Below are 25,193 nucleotides of genomic sequence, written 5' to 3' on the forward strand. Positions count from 1 at the left end.
CTCCTTGGAGAATCAGCACCTTTATCCTCCTGTTCCGTACAGGTTGCAACTGGTGCTGAGGATGAACGGGAAGAGGGGGAACCAATGAGAGACTAGCTCTAGGTGTTGGGACAGGCACAGGTCACTCTATTTTCCAATCAGGAAGAAGAATTAACCACAGGCTCAGCCTGCCGCCTGGAACCAGAATAGGGCCTGAAACAATCCGGTGCTTTTGCGGCCAGCTCGCAAGAAAGCGAGTTGAAAAATGGAGGTCAGGGGCACTGCAATCCACAAACCTGCAGAGTTATAAATGATAACTCTCGTCCACAAATATATGGAGGGAAGGCAACGAAGAGGATCTGAAAGCAAGGCAGAATTGCAGGAAACAGATTTCAGGAGGTAGATTCGAATCGCCTTTAAAGCACAGGAAAAGCGGCAAAACCTCGACAATGATGCCCTTGGCCAAAAAGGGCGTATGCGTTTTTTCCTGAATATATTCAGGAAAAAACGCATACGCCCTTTTTGGCCAACCAAGCAACCTGGAAAGGCAAATCAGCGCTACAAAGAAGTCTCGCTTCCCATCGGTCAAAAGGGCCATGCTGAATAAAGTGTCAAAACCAGAAATGCAGGACAGGCCATGGAGAAATGGGAGCCTTGCTACGCTGATGGGCGGGCTGTAAATTGCCAACAGTCACTCTGGAGAAGTGTATGGTGTGTCCTGAAACATCTAAAAAAACTCAGCTTAGAGAGCATAGGGCACTTCCACTCATGGGCGTATAAATTGGGAAAACTAAAAATCAGCAAGACACAGGCACCCCAAAATTTAGGGCTGCTCTGTTGACAAGAACCTCCACTTCGTTACACCTGAAATATCCCAGGAAAGAGGAGAATGGATAAAGAAGTTGTGGTCCTCATGTACAATGGAATATCACTCAGCCATGAAATCAACGTCATAAGGCTAGGAGCAGCATGATGAGTGGATTTAGGGACGACGATTCTAAGTGAAATAAGTCACACAGAAAAAGACACTGATCATAAGATATCACGTATAGAGGGAATGTAAAAACCGCTACCCTTGAACTGAATTACAAAACAGAACAGAGTCACACGTTTACAAAACACACTATGGCTGCTTAACGGGAAAGGTGAGGTGGGGTGATGCATAAAACAAGGGTTTCAAATTAGTTCAGATACCGTTCCATAAACCCAATATGTAATAGACAAGACCTACTCCTTGCTCAGTGAACTGGACTCAACACCCCCTATTCACCGCCCAAGAATATATCTGACTAGTAAGAATCTTAAAACCTATGTATTGATATCTCTCTGTAAGTGAGTCAAGTGGGTATAAAGCGGCATAAACGCAGCAGTGAAAAGCACCTAAACCCCATTCTAAAAATCAATTACTTTTAAAAACCTGTGAAACAAAGACAGTGAAAGAGAGAGAAATTCTTACAAAATTCGTTCAGGGGCTGTGATGCCACCTGGATTGACCATATCTAGACCCACAGCTGATTGAGACATAAGGGTGGACACTCTTGGGGCTGAGAGGTTTGGTGAAGTTGGGTGAGCAAACGCAGACCCTTTAAAGTAATACGGCGAGGTACCCATCCCATGGGTCCCAAATCTCCAGGTTCAAGGGCATCTTCCTACATTGAAAACATGCATGAGAAACCCCGAAAATGGTACACCGTGTGATCGGGAAAGGTTTCTAAAACGAACCTCATTTCTCATCTCCTTGTGCTCCGGTTCGCCATTCCAGCCGCTTTACTAGCAATCTCCCTCCTTGGAGAATCAGCACCTTTATCCTCCTGTTCCGTACAGGTTGCAATTTGTCCTGAGGATGAACGGGAAGAGGGGGAAGAATGAGAGACTAGCTCTAGGTGTTGGGACAGGCACAGGTCACTCTATTTTCCCATCAGGAAGAAGAATTAACCACAGGCTCAGCCTGCCGCCCGGAGCCAGCATAGGTCCTGAAGCAATCCTGCGCTTTTGCAGCCAGCTCCCAAGAAAGCGAGCTGAAAAATGGAGCTCAGGGGCACTGCAATTCACAAACCTGCAGAGTTAGAAATGATAACTCTCGTCCACAAATATATTGAGGGAAGGCAACGAAGAGGATTTGAAAGCAAGGCAGAATTGCAGGAAACAGATTTCAGGAGGTAGATTCGAATCACCTTTAAAGCACAGGAAAAGCGGCAAAACCTCGACAATGATGCCCTTGGCCAAAAAGGGCGTATGCGTTTTTTCCTGAATATATTCAGGAAAAAACGCATACGCCCTTTTTGGCCAACCAAGCAACCTGGAAAGGCAAATCAGCGCTACAAAGAAGTCTCGCTTCCCTTCGGTCAACAGGGTCGTGCTGAATAAGGTGTCAAAACCAGAAAGGCAGGACAGGCCATGGAGAAACGGGAGCCTTGCTACGCTGATGGCCGGGATGTAAATTGCCAACAGCCACTCTGGATAAGAGTACGGTGTGTCCTGAAACATCTAAAAAACTCAGCTTAGAGAGCATAGGGCACTTCCACTCATGGGCGTATACATTGGGAAAACTAAAAATCAGCAAGACCCAGGCACCCCAAAGTTTAGGGCTGCTCTGTTGACAAGAACCTCCACTTCGTTACAACTTAAATATCCCGGGAAAGAGAAAAATGGAGAAAGAAGTTGTGGTCCTTATGTACAATGCAATATCACTCAGCCATGAAGTCAACGTCATAAGGCTAGTAGCAGCATAATGAGTGGATTAGGTACGACGATTCTAAGTGAAATAAGTCACACAGCAAAAGACACTTTTCATAAGATATCACTTATAGAGGGAATGTAAAAACCGCTACACTTGAACTGAATTACAAAACAGAACAGAGTCACACGTTTAGAAAACACACTATGGCTGCTTAACGGGAAAGGTGAGGTGGGGTGATGCATAAAGCAAGGGTTTCAAATTAGCTTAGATACCGTTCCATAAACCCAATATGTAATAGAAAAAACCTACTCCTTGCTCAGTGAACTGGACTCAACACCTCCTATTCACTGCCCAAGAATATATCTCACTAGTAAGAATCTTAAAACCTATGTATTGATATCTCTGTGTTACTGTGTCAAGTGGGTGTAAAGCGGCATAAACACAGCAGTGAAAAGCAGCTATACCCCATTATAAAAATCAATTACTTTTAAAAACCTGTGAAACAAAGACAGTGAAAGAGAGAAAAATTCTTACAAAATTTGTTCAGGGGCTGTGATGCCAACTGGATGGACCATATCTAGACCCACAGGTGATTGAGACATAAGGGTGGACACTCTTGTGGCTGAGAGGTTTGGTGAGGTTGGGTGAGCAAACGCAGAACCTTTAAAGTAATACTGCGTGGTACCCAACCCATGGGTCCCAAATCTCCAGGTTCAAGGGCATCTTCCTACATCGAAAACATGCATGAGAAACCCACAAGATGGTACACCGTGTGATCGGGAAAGGTGTCTAAAACGCACCTCATTTCTCATCTCCTTGTGCTCCGGTTTGCCATTCCAGCCGCTTTACTAGCAATCTCCCTCCTTGGAGAATCAGCACCTTTATCCTCCTGTTCCGTACAGGTTGCAACTGGTGCTGAGGATGAACGGGAAGAGGGGGAACCAATGAGAGACTAGCTCTAGGTGTTGGGACAGGCACAGGTCACTCTATTTTCCAATCAGGAAGAAGAATTAACCACAGGCTCAGCCTGCCGCCTGGAACCAGAATAGGGCCTGAAACAATCCTGGGCTTTTGCGGCCAGCTCGCAAGAAAGCGAGTTGAAAAATGGAGGTCAGGGGCACTGCAATCCACAAACCTGCAGAGTTATAAATGATAACTCTCGTCCACAAATATATGGAGGGAAGGCAACGAAGAGGATCTGAAAGCAAGGCAGAATTGCAGGAAACAGATTTCAGGAGGTAGATTCGAATCGCCTTTAAAGCACAGGAAAAGCGGCAAAACCTCGACAATGATGCCCTTGGCCAAAAAGGGCGTATGCGTTTTTTCCTGAATATATTCAGGAAAAAACGCATACGCCCTTTTTGGCCAACCAAGCAACCTGGAAAGGCAAATCAGCGCTACAAAGAAGTCTCGCTTCCCATCGGTCAAAAGGGCCATGCTGAATAAAGTGTCAAAACCAGAAATGCAGGACAGGCCATGGAGAAATGGGAGCCTTGCTACGCTGATGGGCGGGCTGTAAATTGCCAACAGTCACTCTGGAGAAGTGTATGGTGTGTCCTGAAACATCTAAAAAAACTCAGCTTAGAGAGCATAGGGCACTTCCACTCATGGGCGTATAAATTGGGAAAACTAAAAATCAGCAAGACACAGGCACCCCAAAATTTAGGGCTGCTCTGTTGACAAGAACCTCCACTTCGTTACACCTGAAATATCCCAGGAAAGAGGAGAATGGATAAAGAAGTTGTGGTCCTCATGTACAATGGAATATCACTCAGCCATGAAATCAACGTCATAAGGCTAGGAGCAGCATGATGAGTGGATTTAGGGACGACGATTCTAAGTGAAATAAGTCACACAGAAAAAGACACTGATCATAAGATATCACGTATAGAGGGAATGTAAAAACCGCTACCCTTGAACTGAATTACAAAACAGAACAGAGTCACACGTTTACAAAACACACTATGGCTGCTTAACGGGAAAGGTGAGGTGGGGTGATGCATAAAACAAGGGTTTCAAATTAGTTCAGATACCGTTCCATAAACCCAATATGTAATAGACAAGACCTACTCCTTGCTCAGTGAACTGGACTCAACACCCCCTATTCACCGCCCAAGAATATATCTGACTAGTAAGAATCTTAAAACCTATGTATTGATATCTCTCTGTAAGTGAGTCAAGTGGGTATAAAGCGGCATAAACGCAGCAGTGAAAAGCACCTAAACCCCATTCTAAAAATCAATTACTTTTAAAAACCTGTGAAACAAAGACAGTGAAAGAGAGAGAAATTCTTACAAAATTCGTTCAGGGGCTGTGATGCCACCTGGATTGACCATATCTAGACCCACAGCTGATTGAGACATAAGGGTGGACACTCTTGGGGCTGAGAGGTTTGGTGAAGTTGGGTGAGCAAACGCAGACCCTTTAAAGTAATACGGCGAGGTACCCATCCCATGGGTCCCAAATCTCCAGGTTCAAGGGCATCTTCCTACATTGAAAACATGCATGAGAAACCCCGAAAATGGTACACCGTGTGATCGGGAAAGGTTTCTAAAACGAACCTCATTTCTCATCTCCTTGTGCTCCGGTTCGCCATTCCAGACGCTTTACTAGCAATCTCCCTCCTTGGAGAATCAGCACCTTTATCCTCCTGTTCCGTACAGGTTGCAATTTGTCCTGAGGATGAACGGGAAGAGGGGGAAGAATGAGAGACTAGCTCTAGGTGTTGGGACAGGCACAGGTCACTCTATTTTCCCATCAGGAAGAAGAATTAACCACAGGCTCAGCCTGCCGCCCGGAGCCAGCATAGGTCCTGAAGCAATCCTGCGCTTTTGCAGCCAGCTCCCAAGAAAGCGAGCTGAAAAATGGAGCTCAGGGGCACTGCAATTCACAAACCTGCAGAGTTAGAAATGATAACTCTCGTCCACAAATATATTGAGGGAAGGCAACGAAGAGGATTTGAAAGCAAGGCAGAATTGCAGGAAACAGATTTCAGGAGGTAGATTCGAATCACCTTTAAAGCACAGGAAAAGCGGCAAAACCTCGACAATGATGCCCTTGGCCAAAAAGGGCGTATGCGTTTTTTCCTGAATATATTCAGGAAAAAACGCATACGCCCTTTTTGGCCAACCAAGCAACCTGGAAAGGCAAATCAGCGCTACAAAGAAGTCTCGCTTCCCTTCGGTCAACAGGGTCGTGCTGAATAAGGTGTCAAAACCAGAAAGGCAGGACAGGCCATGGAGAAACGGGAGCCTTGCTACGCTGATGGCCGGGATGTAAATTGCCAACAGCCACTCTGGATAAGAGTACGGTGTGTCCTGAAACATCTAAAAAACTCAGCTTAGAGAGCATAGGGCACTTCCACTCATGGGCGTATACATTGGGAAAACTAAAAATCAGCAAGACCCAGGCACCCCAAAGTTTAGGGCTGCTCTGTTGACAAGAACCTCCACTTCGTTACAACTTAAATATCCCGGGAAAGAGAAAAATGGAGAAAGAAGTTGTGGTCCTTATGTACAATGCAATATCACTCAGCCATGAAGTCAACGTCATAAGGCTAGTAGCAGCATGATGAGTGGATTAGGTACGACGATTCTAAGTGAAATAAGTCACACAGCAAAAGACACTTTTCATAAGATATCACTTATAGAGGGAATGTAAAAACCGCTACACTTGAACTGAATTACAAAACAGAACAGAGTCACACGTTTAGAAAACACACTATGGCTGCTTAACGGGAAAGGTGAGGTGGGGTGATGCATAAAGCAAGGGTTTCAAATTAGCTTAGATACCGTTCCATAAACCCAATATGTAATAGAAAAAACCTACTCCTTGCTCAGTGAACTGGACTCAACACCTCCTATTCACTGCCCAAGAATATATCTCACTAGTAAGAATCTTAAAACCTATGTATTGATATCTCTGTGTTACTGTGTCAAGTGGGTGTAAAGCGGCATAAACACAGCAGTGAAAAGCAGCTATACCCCATTATAAAAATCAATTACTTTTAAAAACCTGTGAAACAAAGACAGTGAAAGAGAGAAAAATTCTTACAAAATTTGTTCAGGGGCTGTGATGCCAACTGGATGGACCATATCTAGACCCACAGGTGATTGAGACATAAGGGTGGACACTCTTGTGGCTGAGAGGTTTGGTGAGGTTGGGTGAGCAAACGCAGAACCTTTAAAGTAATACTGCGTGGTACCCAACCCATGGGTCCCAAATCTCCAGGTTCAAGGGCATCTTCCTACATCGAAAACATGCATGAGAAACCCACAAGATGGTACACCGTGTGATCGGGAAAGGTGTCTAAAACGCACCTCATTTCTCATCTCCTTGTGCTCCGGTTTGCCATTCCAGCCGCTTTACTAGCAATCTCCCTCCTTGGAGAATCAGCACCTTTATCCTCCTGTTCCGTACAGGTTGCAACTGGTGCTGAGGATGAACGGGAAGAGGGGGAACCAATGAGAGACTAGCTCTAGGTGTTGGGACAGGCACAGGTCACTCTATTTTCCAATCAGGAAGAAGAATTAACCACAGGCTCAGCCTGCCGCCTGGAACCAGAATAGGGCCTGAAACAATCCTGTGCTTTTGCGGCCAGCTCGCAAGAAAGCGAGTTGAAAAATGGAGGTCAGGGGCACTGCAATCCACAAACCTGCAGAGTTATAAATGATAACTCTCGTCCACAAATATATGGAGGGAAGGCAACGAAGAGGATCTGAAAGCAAGGCAGAATTGCAGGAAACAGATTTCAGGAGGTAGATTCGAATCGCCTTTAAAGCACAGGAAAAGCGGCAAAACCTCGACAATGATGCCCTTGGCCAAAAAGGGCGTATGCGTTTTTTCCTGAATATATTCAGGAAAAAACGCATACGCCCTTTTTGGCCAACCAAGCAACCTGGAAAGGCAAATCAGCGCTACAAAGAAGTCTCGCTTCCCATCGGTCAAAAGGGCCATGCTGAATAAAGTGTCAAAACCAGAAATGCAGGACAGGCCATGGAGAAATGGGAGCCTTGCTACGCTGATGGGCGGGCTGTAAATTGCCAACAGTCACTCTGGAGAAGTGTATGGTGTGTCCTGAAACATCTAAAAAAACTCAGCTTAGAGAGCATAGGGCACTTCCACTCATGGGCGTATAAATTGGGAAAACTAAAAATCAGCAAGACACAGGCACCCCAAAATTTAGGGCTGCTCTGTTGACAAGAACCTCCACTTCGTTACACCTGAAATATCCCAGGAAAGAGGAGAATGGATAAAGAAGTTGTGGTCCTCATGTACAATGGAATATCACTCAGCCATGAAATCAACGTCATAAGGCTAGGAGCAGCATGATGAGTGGATTTAGGTACGACGATTCTAAGTGAAATAAGTCACACAGAAAAAGACACTGATCATAAGATATCACGTATAGAGGGAATGTAAAAACCGCTACCCTTGAACTGAATTACAAAACAGAACAGAGTCACACGTTTACAAAACACACTATGGCTGCTTAACGGGAAAGGTGAGGTGGGGTGATGCATAAAACAAGGGTTTCAAATTAGTTCAGATACCGTTCCATAAACCCAATATGTAATAGACAAGACCTACTCCTTGCTCAGTGAACTGGACTCAACACCCCCTATTCACCGCCCAAGAATATATCTGACTAGTAAGAATCTTAAAACCTATGTATTGATATCTCTCTGTAAGTGAGTCAAGTGGGTATAAAGCGGCATAAACGCAGCAGTGAAAAGCACCTAAACCCCATTCTAAAAATCAATTACTTTTAAAAACCTGTGAAACAAAGACAGTGAAAGAGAGAGAAATTCTTACAAAATTCGTTCAGGGGCTGTGATGCCACCTGGATTGACCATATCTAGACCCACAGCTGATTGAGACATAAGGGTGGACACTCTTGGGGCTGAGAGGTTTGGTGAAGTTGGGTGAGCAAACGCAGACCCTTTAAAGTAATACGGCGAGGTACCCATCCCATGGGTCCCAAATCTCCAGGTTCAAGGGCATCGTCCTACATTGAAAACATGCATGAGAAACCCCGAAGATGGTACACCGTGTGATCGGGAAAGGTTTCTAAAACGAACCTCATTTCTCATCTCCTTGTGCTCCGGTTCGCCATTCCAGACGCTTTACTAGCAATCTCCCTCCTTGGAGAATCAGCACCTTTATCCTCCTGTTCCGTACCGGTTGCAATTTGTCCTGAGGATGAACGGGAAGAGGGGGAAGAATGAGAGACTAGCTCTAGGTGTTGGGACAGGCACAGGTCACTCTATTTTCCCATCAGGAAGAAGAATTAACCACAGGCTCAGCCTGCCGCCCGGAGCCAGCATAGGTCCTGAAGCAATCCTGCGCTTTTGCGGCCAGCTCCCAAGAAAGCGAGCTGAAAAATGGAGCTCAGGGGCACTGCAATTCACAAACCTGCAGAGTTAGAAATGATAACTCTCGTCCACAAATATATTGAGGGAAGGCAACGAAGAGGATTTGAAAGCAAGGCAGAATTGCAGGAAACAGATTTCAGGAGGTAGATTCGAATCACCTTTAAAGCACAGGAAAAGCGGCAAAACCTCGACAATGATGCCCTTGGCCAAAAAGGGCGTATGCGTTTTTTCCTGAATATATTCAGGAAAAAACGCATACGCCCTTTTTGGCCAACCAAGCAACCTGGAAAGGCAAATCAGCGCTACAAAGAAGTCTCGCTTCCCTTCGGTCAACAGGGTCGTGCTGAATAAGGTGTCAAAACCAGAAAGGCAGGACAGGCCATGGAGAAACGGGAGCCTTGCTACGCTGATGGCCGGGATGTAAATTGCCAACAGCCACTCTGGATAAGAGTACGGTGTGTCCTGAAACATCTACAAAACTCAGCTTAGAGAGCATAGGGCACTTCCACTCATGGGCGTATACATTGGGAAAACTAAAAATCAGCAAGACCCAGGCACCCCAAAGTTTAGGGCTGCTCTGTTGACAAGAACCTCCACTTCGTTACAACTTAAATATCCCGGGAAAGAGAAAAATGGAGAAAGAAGTTGTGGTCCTTATGTACAATGCAATATCACTCAGCCATGAAGTCAACGTCATAAGGCTAGTAGCAGCATGATGAGTGGATTAGGTACGACGATTCTAAGTGAAATAAGTCACACAGCAAAAGACACTTTTCATAAGATATCACTTATAGAGGGAATGTAAAAACCGCTACACTTGAACTGAATTACGAAACAGAACAGAGTCACACGTTTAGAAAACACACTATGGCTGCTTAACGGGAAAGGTGAGGTGGGGTGATGCATAAAGCAAGGGTTTCAAATTAGCTTAGATACCGTTCCATAAACCCAATATGTAATAGAAAAAACCTACTCCTTGCTCAGTGAACTGGACTCAACACCTCCTATTCACTGCCCAAGAATATATCTCACTAGTAAGAATCTTAAAACCTATGTATTGATATCTCTGTGTTACTGTGTCAAGTGGGTGTAAAGCGGCATAAACACAGCAGTGAAAAGCAGCTATACCCCATTATAAAAATCAATTACTTTTAAAAACCTGTGAAACAAAGACAGTGAAAGAGAGAAAAATTCTTACAAAATTTGTTCAGGGGCTGTGATGCCAACTGGATGGACCATATCTAGACCCACAGGTGATTGAGACATAAGGGTGGACACTCTTGTGGCTGAGAGGTTTGGTGAGGTTGGGTGAGCAAACGCAGAACCTTTAAAGTAATACTGCGTGGTACCCAACCCATGGGTCCCAAATCTCCAGGTTCAAGGGCATCTTCCTACATCGAAAACATGCATGAGAAACCCACAAGATGGTACACCGTGTGATCGGGAAAGGTGTCTAAAACGCACCTCATTTCTCATCTCCTTGTGCTCCGGTTTGCCATTCCAGCCGCTTTACTAGCAATCTCCCTCCTTGGAGAATCAGCACCTTTATCCTCCTGTTCCGTACAGGTTGCAACTGGTGCTGAGGATGAACGGGAAGAGGGGGAACCAATGAGAGACTAGCTCTAGGTGTTGGGACAGGCACAGGTCACTCTATTTTCCAATCAGGAAGAAGAATTAACCACAGGCTCAGCCTGCCGCCTGGAACCAGAATAGGGCCTGAAACAATCCTGTGCTTTTGCGGCCAGCTCGCAAGAAAGCGAGTTGAAAAATGGAGGTCAGGGGCACTGCAATCCACAAACCTGCAGAGTTATAAATGATAACTCTCGTCCACAAATATATGGAGGGAAGGCAACGAAGAGGATCTGAAAGCAAGGCAGAATTGCAGGAAACAGATTTCAGGAGGTAGATTCGAATCGCCTTTAAAGCACAGGAAAAGCGGCAAAACCTCGACAATGATGCCCTTGGCCAAAAAGGGCGTATGCGTTTTTTCCTGAATATATTCAGGAAAAAACGCATACGCCCTTTTTGGCCAACCAAGCAACCTGGAAAGGCAAATCAGCGCTACAAAGAAGTCTCGCTTCCCATCGGTCAAAAGGGCCATGCTGAATAAAGTGTCAAAACCAGAAATGCAGGACAGGCCATGGAGAAATGGGAGCCTTGCTACGCTGATGGGCGGGCTGTAAATTGCCAACAGTCACTCTGGAGAAGTGTATGGTGTGTCCTGAAACATCTAAAAAAACTCAGCTTAGAGAGCATAGGGCACTTCCACTCATGGGCGTATAAATTGGGAAAACTAAAAATCAGCAAGACACAGGCACCCCAAAATTTAGGGCTGCTCTGTTGACAAGAACCTCCACTTCGTTACACCTGAAATATCCCAGGAAAGAGGAGAATGGATAAAGAAGTTGTGGTCCTCATGTACAATGGAATATCACTCAGCCATGAAATCAACGTCATAAGGCTAGGAGCAGCATGATGAGTGGATTTAGGGACGACGATTCTAAGTGAAATAAGTCACACAGAAAAAGACACTGATCATAAGATATCACGTATAGAGGGAATGTAAAAACCGCTACCCTTGAACTGAATTACAAAACAGAACAGAGTCACACGTTTACAAAACACACTATGGCTGCTTAACGGGAAAGGTGAGGTGGGGTGATGCATAAAACAAGGGTTTCAAATTAGTTCAGATACCGTTCCATAAACCCAATATGTAATAGACAAGACCTACTCCTTGCTACGTGAACTGGACTCAACACCCCCTATTCACCGCCAAAGAATATATCTGACTAGTAAGAATCTTAAAACCTATGTATTGATATCTCTCTGTAAGTGAGTCAAGTGGGTATAAAGCGGCATAAACGCAGCAGTGAAAAGCACCTAAACCCCATTCTAAAAATCAATTACTTTTAAAAACCTGTGAAACAAAGACAGTGAAAGAGAGAGAAATTCTTACAAAATTCGTTCAGGGGCTGTGATGCCACCTGGATTGACCATATCTAGACCCACAGCTGATTGAGACATAAGGGTGGACACTCTTGGGGCTGAGAGGTTTGGTGAAGTTGGGTGAGCAAACGCAGACCCTTTAAAGTAATACGGCGAGGTACCCATCCCATGGGTCCCAAATCTCCAGGTTCAAGGGCATCGTCCTACATTGAAAACATGCATGAGAAACCCCGAAGATGGTACACCGTGTGATCGGGAAAGGTTTCTAAAACGAACCTCATTTCTCATCTCCTTGTGCTCCGGTTCGCCATTCCAGACGCTTTACTAGCAATCTCCCTCCTTGGAGAATCAGCACCTTTATCCTCCTGTTCCGTACCGGTTGCAATTTGTCCTGAGGATGAACGGGAAGAGGGGGAAGAATGAGAGACTAGCTCTAGGTGTTGGGACAGGCACAGGTCACTCTATTTTCCCATCAGGAAGAAGAATTAACCACAGGCTCAGCCTGCCGCCCGGAGCCAGCATAGGTCCTGAAGCAATCCTGCGCTTTTGCGGCCAGCTCCCAAGAAAGCGAGCTGAAAAATGGAGCTCAGGGGCACTGCAATTCACAAACCTGCAGAGTTAGAAATGATAACTCTCGTCCACAAATATATTGAGGGAAGGCAACGAAGAGGATTTGAAAGCAAGGCAGAATTGCAGGAAACAGATTTCAGGAGGTAGATTCGAATCACCTTTAAAGCACAGGAAAAGCGGCAAAACCTCGACAATGATGCCCTTGGCCAAAAAGGGCGTATGCGTTTTTTCCTGAATATATTCAGGAAAAAACGCATACGCCCTTTTTGGCCAACCAAGCAACCTGGAAAGGCAAATCAGCGCTACAAAGAAGTCTCGCTTCCCTTCGGTCAACAGGGTCGTGCTGAATAAGGTGTCAAAACCAGAAAGGCAGGACAGGCCATGGAGAAACGGGAGCCTTGCTACGCTGATGGCCGGGATGTAAATTGCCAACAGCCACTCTGGATAAGAGTACGGTGTGTCCTGAAACATCTACAAAACTCAGCTTAGAGAGCATAGGGCACTTCCACTCATGGGCGTATACATTGGGAAAACTAAAAATCAGCAAGACCCAGGCACCCCAAAGTTTAGGGCTGCTCTGTTGACAAGAACCTCCACTTCGTTACAACTTAAATATCCCGGGAAAGAGAAAAATGGAGAAAGAAGTTGTGGTCCTTATGTACAATGCAATATCACTCAGCCATGAAGTCAACGTCATAAGGCTAGTAGCAGCATGATGAGTGGATTAGGTACGACGATTCTAAGTGAAATAAGTCACACAGCAAAAGACACTTTTCATAAGATATCACTTATAGAGGGAATGTAAAAACCGCTACACTTGAACTGAATTACGAAACAGAACAGAGTCACACGTTTAGAAAACACACTATGGCTGCTTAACGGGAAAGGTGAGGTGGGGTGATGCATAAAGCAAGGGTTTCAAATTAGCTTAGATACCGTTCCATAAACCCAATATGTAATAGAAAAAACCTACTCCTTGCTCAGTGAACTGGACTCAACACCTCCTATTCACTGCCCAAGAATATATCTCACTAGTAAGAATCTTAAAACCTATGTATTGATATCTCTGTGTTACTGTGTCAAGTGGGTGTAAAGCGGCATAAACACAGCAGTGAAAAGCAGCTATACCCCATTATAAAAATCAATTACTTTTAAAAACCTGTGAAACAAAGACAGTGAAAGAGAGAAAAATTCTTACAAAATTTGTTCAGGGGCTGTGATGCCAACTGGATGGACCATATCTAGACCCACAGGTGATTGAGACATAAGGGTGGACACTCTTGTGGCTGAGAGGTTTGGTGAGGTTGGGTGAGCAAACGCAGAACCTTTAAAGTAATACTGCGTGGTACCCAACCCATGGGTCCCAAATCTCCAGGTTCAAGGGCATCTTCCTACATCGAAAACATGCATGAGAAACCCACAAGATGGTACACCGTGTGATCGGGAAAGGTGTCTAAAACGCACCTCATTTCTCATCTCCTTGTGCTCCGGTTTGCCATTCCAGCCGCTTTACTAGCAATCTCCCTCCTTGGAGAATCAGCACCTTTATCCTCCTGTTCCGTACAGGTTGCAACTGGTGCTGAGGATGAACGGGAAGAGGGGGAACCAATGAGAGACTAGCTCTAGGTGTTGGGACAGGCACAGGTCACTCTATTTTCCAATCAGGAAGAAGAATTAACCACAGGCTCAGCCTGCCGCCTGGAACCAGAATAGGGCCTGAAACAATCCTGTGCTTTTGCGGCCAGCTCGCAAGAAAGCGAGTTGAAAAATGGAGGTCAGGGGCACTGCAATCCACAAACCTGCAGAGTTATAAATGATAACTCTCGTCCACAAATATATGGAGGGAAGGCAACGAAGAGGATCTGAAAGCAAGGCAGAATTGCAGGAAACAGATTTCAGGAGGTAGATTCGAATCGCCTTTAAAGCACAGGAAAAGCGGCAAAACCTCGACAATGATGCCCTTGGCCAAAAAGGGCGTATGCGTTTTTTCCTGAATATATTCAGGAAAAAACGCATACGCCCTTTTTGGCCAACCAAGCAACCTGGAAAGGCAAATCAGCGCTACAAAGAAGTCTCGCTTCCCATCGGTCAAAAGGGCCATGCTGAATAAAGTGTCAAAACCAGAAATGCAGGACAGGCCATGGAGAAATGGGAGCCTTGCTACGCTGATGGGCGGGCTGTAAATTGCCAACAGTCACTCTGGAGAAGTGTATGGTGTGTCCTGAAACATCTAAAAAAACTCAGCTTAGAGAGCATAGGGCACTTCCACTCATGGGCGTATAAATTGGGAAAACTAAAAATCAGCAAGACACAGGCACCCCAAAATTTAGGGCTGCTCTGTTGACAAGAACCTCCACTTCGTTACACCTGAAATATCCCAGGAAAGAGGAGAATGGATAAAGAAGTTGTGGTCCTCATGTACAATGGAATATCACTCAGCCATGAAATCAACGTCATAAGGCTAGGAGCAGCATGATGAGTGGATTTAGGTACGACGATTCTAAGTGAAATAAGTCACACAGAAAAAGACACTGATCATAAGATATCACGTATAGAGGGAATGTAAAAACCGCTACCCTTGAACTGAATTACAAAACAGAACAGAGTCACACGTTTACAAAACACACTATGGCTGCTTAACGGGAAAGGTGAGGTGGGGTGATGCATAAAACAAGGGTTTCAAATTAGTTCAGATACCGTTCCATAAACCCAATATGTAATAGACAAGACCTACTCCTTGCTACGTGAACTGGACTCAACACCCCCTATTCACCGCCAAAGAATATATCTGACTAGTAAGAATCTTAAAACCTATGTATTGATATCTCTCTGTAAGTGAGTCAAGTGGGTATAAAGCGGCATAAACGCAGCAGTGAAAAGCACCTAAACCCCATTCTAAAAATCAATTACTTTTAAAAACCTGTGAAACAAAGACAGTGAAAGAGAGAGAAATTCTTACAAAATTCGTTCAGGGGCTGTGATGCCACCTGGATTGACCATATCTAGACCCACAGCTGATTGAGACATAAGGGTGGACACTCTTGGGGCTGAGAGGTTTGGTGAAGTTGGGTGAGCAAACGCAGACCCTTTAAAGTAATACGGCGAGGTACCCATCCCATGGGTCCCAAATCTCCAGGTTCAAGGGCATCGTCCTACATTGAAAACATGCATGAGAAACCCCGAAGATGGTACACCGTGTGATCGGGAAAGGTTTCTAAAACGAACCTCATTTCTCATCTCCTTGTGCTCCGGTTCGCCATTCCAGACGCTTTACTAGCAATCTCCCTCCTTGGAGAATCAGCACCTTTATCCTCCTGTTCCGTACCGGTTGCAATTTGTCCTGAGGATGAACGGGAAGAGGGGGAAGAATGAGAGACTAGCTCTAGGTGTTGGGACAGGCACAGGTCACTCTATTTTCCCATCAGGAAGAAGAATTAACCACAGGCTCAGCCTGCCGCCCGGAGCCAGCATAGGTCCTGAAGCAATCCTGCGCTTTTGCGGCCAGCTCCCAAGAAAGCGAGCTGAAAAATGGAGCTCAGGGGCACTGCAATTCACAAACCTGCAGAGTTAGAAATGATAACTCTCGTCCACAAATATATTGAGGGAAGGCAACGAAGAGGATTTGAAAGCAAGGCAGAATTGCAGGAAACAGATTTCAGGAGGTAGATTCGAATCACCTTTAAAGCACAGGAAAAGCGGCAAAACCTCGACAATGATGCCCTTGGCCAAAAAGGGCGTATGCGTTTTTTCCTGAATATATTCAGGAAAAAACGCATACGCCCTTTTTGGCCAACCAAGCAACCTGGAAAGGCAAATCAGCGCTACAAAGAAGTCTCGCTTCCCTTCGGTCAACAGGGTCGTGCTGAATAAGGTGTCAAAACCAGAAAGGCAGGACAGGCCATGGAGAAACGGGAGCCTTGCTACGCTGATGGCCGGGATGTAAATTGCCAACAGCCACTCTGGATAAGAGTACGGTGTGTCCTGAAACATCTACAAAACTCAGCTTAGAGAGCATAGGGCACTTCCACTCATGGGCGTATACATTGGGAAAACTAAAAATCAGCAAGACCCAGGCACCCCAAAGTTTAGGGCTGCTCTGTTGACAAGAACCTCCACTTCGTTACAACTTAAATATCCCGGGAAAGAGAAAAATGGAGAAAGAAGTTGTGGTCCTTATGTACAATGCAATATCACTCAGCCATGAAGTCAACGTCATAAGGCTAGTAGCAGCATGATGAGTGGATTAGGTACGACGATTCTAAGTGAAATAAGTCACACAGCAAAAGACACTTTTCATAAGATATCACTTATAGAGGGAATGTAAAAACCGCTACACTTGAACTGAATTACGAAACAGAACAGAGTCACACGTTTAGAAAACACACTATGGCTGCTTAACGGGAAAGGTGAGGTGGGGTGATGCATAAAGCAAGGGTTTCAAATTAGCTTAGATACCGTTCCATAAACCCAATATGTAATAGAAAAAACCTACTCCTTGCTCAGTGAACTGGACTCAACACCTCCTATTCACTGCCCAAGAATATATCTCACTAGTAAGAATCTTAAAACCTATGTATTGATATCTCTGTGTTACTGTGTCAAGTGGGTGTAAAGCGGCATAAACACAGCAGTGAAAAGCAGCTATACCCCATTATAAAAATCAATTACTTTTAAAAACCTGTGAAACAAAGACAGTGAAAGAGAGAAAAATTCTTACAAAATTTGTTCAGGGGCTGTGATGCCAACTGGATGGACCATATCTAGACCCACAGGTGATTGAGACATAAGGGTGGACACTCTTGTGGCTGAGAGGTTTGGTGAGGTTGGGTGAGCAAACGCAGAACCTTTAAAGTAATACTGCGTGGTACCCAACCCATGGGTCCCAAATCTCCAGGTTCAAGGGCATCTTCCTACATCGAAAACATGCATGAGAAACCCACAAGATGGTACACCGTGTGATCGGGAAAGGTGTCTAAAACGCACCTCATTTCTCATCTCCTTGTGCTCCGGTTTGCCATTCCAGCCGCTTTACTAGCAATCTCCCTCCTTGGAGAATCAGCACCTTTATCCTCCTGTTCCGTACAGGTTGCAACTGGTGCTGAGGATGAACGGGAAGAGGGGGAACCAATGAGAGACTAGCTCTAGGTGTTGGGACAGGCACAGGTCACTCTATTTTCCAATCAGGAAGAAGAATTAACCACAGGCTCAGCCTGCCGCCTGGAACCAGAATAGGGCCTGAAACAATCCTGTGCTTTTGCGGCCAGCTCGCAAGAAAGCGAGTTGAAAAATGGAGGTCAGGGGCACTGCAATTCACAAACCTGCAGAGTTATAAATGATAACTCTCGTCCACAAATATATTGAGGGAAGGCAACGAAGAGGATCTGAAAGCAAGGCAGAATTGCAGGAAACAGATTTCAGGAGGTAGATTCGAATCGCCTTTAAAGCACAGGAAAAGCGGCAAAACCTCGACAATGATGCCCTTGGCCAAAAAGGGCGTATGCGTTTTTTCCTGAATATATTCAGGAAAAAACGCATACGCCCTTTTTGGCCAACCAAGCAACCTGGAAAGGCAAATCAGCGCTACAAAGAAGTCTCGCTTCCCATCGGTCAAAAGGGCCATGCTGAATAAAGTGTCAAAACCAGAAATGCAGGACAGGCCATGGACAAATGGGAGCCTTGCTACGCTGATGGGCGGGCTGTAAATTGCCAACAGTCACTCTGGAGAAGTGTACGGTGTGTCCTGAAACATCTAAAAAAACTCAGCTTAGAGAGCATAGGGCACTTCCACTCATGGGCGTATAAATTGGGAAAACTAAAAATCAGCAAGACACAGGCACCCCAAAATTTAGGGCTGCTCTGTTGACAAGAACCTCCACTTCGTTACACCTGAAATATCCCAGGAAAGAGGAGAATGGATAAAGAAGTTGTGGTCCTCATGTACAATGGAATATCACTCAGCCATGAAATCAACGTCATAAGGCTAGGAGCAGCATGATGAGTGGATTTAGGGACGACGATTCTAAGTGAAATAAGTCACACAGAAAAAGACACTGATCATAAGATATCACGTATAGAGGGAATGTAAAAACCGCTACCCTTGAACTGAATTACAAAACAGAACAGAGTCACACGTTTAGAAAACACACTATGGCTGCTTAACGGGAAAGGTGAGGTGGGGTGATGCATAAAACAAGGGTTTCAAATTAGCTCAGATACCGTTCCATAAACCCAATATGTAATAGAGAAGACCTACTCCTTGCTCAGTGAACTGGACTCAACACACCCTATTCACCGCCCAAGAATATATCTGACTAGTAAGAATCTTAAAACCTATGTATTGATATCTCTCTGGAAGTGAGTCAAGTGGGTGTAAAGCGGCATAAACACAGCAGTGCAAAGCAGCTAAACCCCATTCTAAAAATCAATTACTTTTAAAAACCCGTGAAACAAAGACAGTGAAAGAGAGAGAAATGCTTACAAAATTCGTTCAGGGGCTGCGATGCCACCTGGATTGACCATATCTAGACCCACAGCTGATTGAGACATAAGGGTGGACACTCTTGGGGCTGAGAGGTTTGGTGAGGTTGGGTGAGCTAACGCAGACCCTTTAAAGTAATACGGCGTGGTACCCATCCCATGGGTCCCAAATCTCCAGGTTCAAGGGCATCTTCCTACACCGAAAACATGCATGAGAAAGCCAGAAGATGGTACACCGTGTGACCGGGAAAGGTTTCTAAAACGCACCTCAATTCTCATCTCCTTGTGCTCCGGTTCGCCATTCCAGCCGCTTTACTAGCAATCTACCTCCTTGGAGAATCAGCACCTTTAACCTCCTGTTCCGTACAGGTTGCAATTTGTCCTGAGGATGAACGGGAAGAGGGGGAACCAATGAGAGACTAGCTCTAGGTGTTGGGACAGGCACAGGTCACTCTATTTTCCCATCAGGAAGAAGAATCAACCACAGGCTCAGCCTGCCGCCCGGAGCCAGAATAGGGCCTGAAGCAATCCTGCGCTTTTGCGGCCAGCTCCCAAGAAAGCGAGTTGAAAAATGGAGCTCAGGGGCACTGCAATTCACAAACCTGCAGAGTTAGAAATGATAACTCTCGTCCACAAATATATGGAGGGAAGGCAACGAAGAGGATTTGAAAGCAAGGCAGAATTGCAGGAAACAGATTTCAGGAGGTAGATTCGAATCGCCTTTAAAGCACAGGAAAAGCGGCAAAACCTCGACAATGATGCCCTTGGCCAAAAAGGGCGTATGCGTTTTTTCCTGAATATATTCAGGAAAAAACGCATACGCCCTTTTTGGCCAACCAAGCAACCTGGAAAGGCAAATCAGCGCTACAAAGAAGTCTCGCTTCCCATCGGTCAAAAGGGCCATGCTGAATAAAGTGTCAAAACCAGAAATGCAGGACAGGCCATGGAGAAATGGGAGCCTTGCTACGCTGATGGGCGGGCTGTAAATTGCCAACAGTCACTCTGGAGAAGTTTATGGTGTGTCCTGAAACATCTAAAAAAACTCAGCTTAGAGAGCATAGGGCACTTCCACTCATGGGCGTATAAATTGGGAAAACTAAAAATCAGCAAGACACAGGCACCCCAAAATTTAGGGCTGCTCTGTTGACAAGAACCTCCACTTCGTTACACCTGAAATATCCCAGGAAAGAGGAGAATGGATAAAGAAGTTGTGGTCCTCATGTACAATGGAATATCACTCAGCCATGAAATCAACGTCATAAGGCTAGGAGCAGCATGATGAGTGGATTTAGGGACGACGATTCTAAGTGAAATAAGTCACACAGAAAAAGACACTGATCATAAGATATCACGTATAGAGGGAATGTAAAAACCGCTACCCTTGAACTGAATTACAAAACAGAACAGAGTCGCACGTTTAGAAAACACACTATGACTGCTTAACGGGAAAGGTGAGGTGGGGTGATGCATAAAGCAAGGGTTTCAAATTAGCTTAGATACCGTTCCATAAACCCAATATGTAATAGAAAAAACCTACTCCTTGCTCAGTGAACTGGACTCAACACCTCCTATTCACTGCCCAAGAATATATCTCACTAGTAAGAATCTTAAAACCTATGTATTGATATCTCTGTGTTACTGTGTCAAGTGGGTGTAAAGCGGCATAAACACAGCAGTGAAAAGCAGCTATACCCCATTATAAAAATCAATTACTTTTAAAAACCTGTGAAACAAAGACAGTGAAAGAGAGAAAAATTCTTACAAAATTTGTTCAGGGGCTGTGATGCCAACTGGATGGACCATATCTAGACCCACAGGTGATTGAGACATAAGGGTGGACACTCTTGTGGCTGAGAGGTTTGGTGAGGTTGGGTGAGCAAACGCAGAACCTTTAAAGTAATACTGCGTGGTACCCAACCCATGGGTCCCAAATCTCCAGGTTCAAGGGCATCTTCCTACATCGAAAACATGCATGAGAAACCCACAAGATGGTACACCGTGTGATCGGGAAAGGTGTCTAAAACGCACCTCATTTCTCACCTCCTTGTGCTCCGGTTTGCCATTCCAGCCGCTTTACTAGCAATCTCCCTCCTTGGAGAATCAGCACCTTTATCCTCCTGTTCCGTACAGGTTGCAACTGGTGCTGAGGATGAACGGGAAGAGGGGGAACCAATGAGAGACTAGCTCTAGGTGTTGGGACAGGCACAGGTCACTCTATTTTCCAATCAGGAAGAAGAATTAACCACAGGCTCAGCCTGCCGCCTGGAACCAGAATAGGGCCTGAAACAATCCTGTGCTTTTGCGGCCAGCTCGCAAGAAAGCGAGTTGAAAAATGGAGGTCAGGGGCACTGCAATCCACAAACCTGCAGAGTTATAAATGATAACTCTCGTCCACAAATATATGGAGGGAAGGCAACGAAGAGGATCTGAAAGCAAGGCAGAATTGCAGGAAACAGATTTCAGGAGGTAGATTCGAATCGCCTTTAAAGCACAGGAAAAGCGGCAAAACCTCGACAATGATGCCCTTGGCCAAAAAGGGCGTATGCGTTTTTTCCTGAATATATTCAGGAAAAAACGCATACGCCCTTTTTGGCCAACCAAGCAACCTGGAAAGGCAAATCAGCGCTACAAAGAAGTCTCGCTTCCCATCGGTCAAAAGGGCCATGCTGAATAAAGTGTCAAAACCAGAAATGCAGGACAGGCCATGGAGAAATGGGAGCCTTGCTACGCTGATGGGCGGGCTGTAAATTGCCAACAGTCACTCTGGAGAAGTGTATGGTGTGTCCTGAAACATCTAAAAAAACTCAGCTTAGAGAGCATAGGGCACTTCCACTCATGGGCGTATAAATTGGGAAAACTAAAAATCAGCAAGACACAGGCACCCCAAAATTTAGGGCTGCTCTGTTGACAAGAACCTCCACTTCGTTACACCTGAAATATCCCAGGAAAGAGGAGAATGGATAAAGAAGTTGTGGTCCTCATGTACAATGGAATATCACTCAGCCATGAAATCAACGTCATAAGGCTAGGAGCAGCATGATGAGTGGATTTAGGTACGACGATTCTAAGTGAAATAAGTCACACAGAAAAAGACACTGATCATAAGATATCACGTATAGAGGGAATGTAAAAACCGCTACCCTTGAACTGAATTACAAAACAGAACAGAGTCACACGTTTACAAAACACACTATGGCTGCTTAACGGGAAAGGTGAGGTGGGGTGATGCATAAAACAAGGGTTTCAAATTAGTTCAGATACCGTTCCATAAACCCAATATGTAATAGACAAGACCTACTCCTTGCTACGTGAACTGGACTCAACACCCCCTATTCACCGCCAAAGAATATATCTGACTAGTAAGAATCTTAAAACCTATGTATTGATATCTCTCTGTAAGTGAGTCAAGTGGGTATAAAGCGGCATAAACGCAGCAGTGAAAAGCACCTAAACCCCATTCTAAAATCAATTACTTTTAAAAACCTGTGAAACAAAGACAGTGAAAGAGAGAGAAATTCTTACAAAATTCGTTCAGGGGCTGTGATGCCACCTGGATTGACCATATCTAGACCCACAGCTGATTGAGACATAAGGGTGGACACTCTTGGGGCTGAGAGGTTTGGTGAAGTTGGGTGAGCAAACGCAGACCCTTTAAAGTAATACGGCGAGGTACCCATCCCATGGGTCCCAAATCTCCAGGTTCAAGGGCATCGTCCTACATTGAAAACATGCATGAGAAACCCTGAAGATGGTACACCGTGTGATCGGGAAAGGTTTCTAAAACGAACCTCATTTCTCATCTCCTTGTGCTCCGGTTCGCCATTCCAGCCGCTTTACTAGCAATCTCCCTCCTTGGAGAATCAGCACCTTTATCCTCCTGTTCCGTACCGGTTGCAATTTGTCCTGAGGATGAACGGGAAGAGGGGGAAGAATGAGAGACTAGCTCTAGGTGTTGGGACAGGCACAGGTCACTCTATTTTCCCATCAGGAAGAAGAATTAACCACAGGCTCAGCCTGCCGCCCGGAGCCAGCATAGGTCCTGAAGCAATCCTGCGCTTTTGCGGCCAGCTCCCAAGAAAGCGAGCTGAAAAATGGAGCTCAGGGGCACTGCAATTCACAAACCTGCAGAGTTAGAAATGATAACTCTCGTCCACAAATATATTGAGGGAAGGCAACGAAGAGGATTTGAAAGCAAGGCAGAATTGCAGGAAACAGATTTCAGGAGGTAGATTCGAATCACCTTTAAAGCACAGGAAAAGCGGCAAAACCTCGACAATGATGCCCTTGGCCAAAAAGGGCGTATGCGTTTTTTCCTGAATATATTCAGGAAAAAACGCATACGCCCTTTTTGGCCAACCAAGCAACCTGGAAAGGCAAATCAGCGCTACAAAGAAGTCTCGCTTCCCTTCGGTCAACAGGGTCGTGCTGAATAAGGTGTCAAAACCAGAAAGGCAGGACAGGCCATGGAGAAACGGGAGCCTTGCTACGCTGATGGCCGGGATGTAAATTGCCAACAGCCACTCTGGATAAGAGTACGGTGTGTCCTGAAACATCTACAAAACTCAGCTTAGAGAGCATAGGGCACTTCCACTCATGGGCGTATACATTGGGAAAACTAAAAATCAGCAAGACCCAGGCACCCCAAAGTTTAGGGCTGCTCTGTTGACAAGAACCTCCACTTCGTTACAACTTAAATATCCCGGGAAAGAGAAAAATGGATAAAGAAGTTGTGGTCCTTATGTACAATGCAATATCACTCAGCCATGAAGTCAACGTCATAAGGCTAGTAGCAGCATGATGAGTGGATTAGGTACGACGATTCTAAGTGAAATAAGTCACACAGCAAAAGACACTTTTCATAAGATATCACTTATAGAGGGAATGTAAAAACCGCTACACTTGAACTGAATTACAAAACAGAACAGAGTCACACGTTTAGAAAACACACTATGGCTGCTTAACGGGAAAGGTGAGGTGGGGTGATGCATAAAGCAAGGGTTTCAAATTAGCTTAGATACCGTTCCATAAACCCAATATGTAATAGAAAAAACCTACTCCTTGCTCAGTGAACTGGACTCAACACCTCCTATTCACTGCCCAAGAATATATCTCACTAGTAAGAATCTTAAAACCTATGTATTGATATCTCTGTGTTACTGTGTCAAGTGGGTGTAAAGCGGCATAAACACAGCAGTGAAAAGCAGCTATACCCCATTATAAAAATCAATTACTTTTAAAAACCTGTGAAACAAAGACAGTGAAAGAGAGAAAAATTCTTACAAAATTTGTTCAGGGGCTGTGATGCCAACTGGATGGACCATATCTAGACCCACAGGTGATTGAGACATAAGGGTGGACACTCTTGTGGCTGAGAGGTTTGGTGAGGTTGGGTGAGCAAACGCAGAACCTTTAAAGTAATACTGCGTGGTACCCAACCCATGGGTCCCAAATCTCCAGGTTCAAGGGCATCTTCCTACATCGAAAACATGCATGAGAAACCCACAAGATGGTACACCGTGTGATCGGGAAAGGTGTCTAAAACGCACCTCATTTCTCATCTCCTTGTGCTCCGGTTTGCCATTCCAGCCACTTTACTAGCAATCTCCCTCCTTGGAGAATCAGCACCTTTATCCTCCTGTTCCGTACAGGTTGCAACTGGTGCTGAGGATGAACGGGAAGAGGGGGAACCAATGAGAGACTAGCTCTAGGTGTTGGGACAGGCACAGGTCACTCTATTTTCCCATCAGGAAGAAGAATTAACCACAGGCTCAGCCTGCCGCCTGGAACCAGAATAGGGCCTGAAACAATCCTGGGCTTTTGCGGCCAGCTCGCAAGAAAGCGAGTTGAAAAATGGAGGTCAGGGGCACTGCAATTCACAAACCTGCAGAGTTATAAATGATAACTCTCGTCCACAAATATATTGAGGGAAGGCAACGAAGAGGATCTGAAAGCAAGGCAGAATTGCAGGAAACAGATTTCAGGAGGTAGATTCGAATCGCCTTTAAAGCACAGGAAAAGCGGCAAAACCTCGACAATGATGCCCTTGGCCAAAAAGGGCGTATGCGTTTTTTCCTGAATATATTCAGGAAAAAACGCATACGCCCTTTTTGGCCAACCAAGCAACCTGGAAAGGCAAATCAGCGCTACAAAGAAGTCTCGCTTCC

Source organism: Balaenoptera borealis (genome assembly GCF_965194805.1).
Source record: "Balaenoptera borealis genome assembly, chromosome: 10".
Lineage (NCBI taxonomy): Eukaryota > Metazoa > Chordata > Mammalia > Artiodactyla > Balaenopteridae > Balaenoptera > Balaenoptera borealis.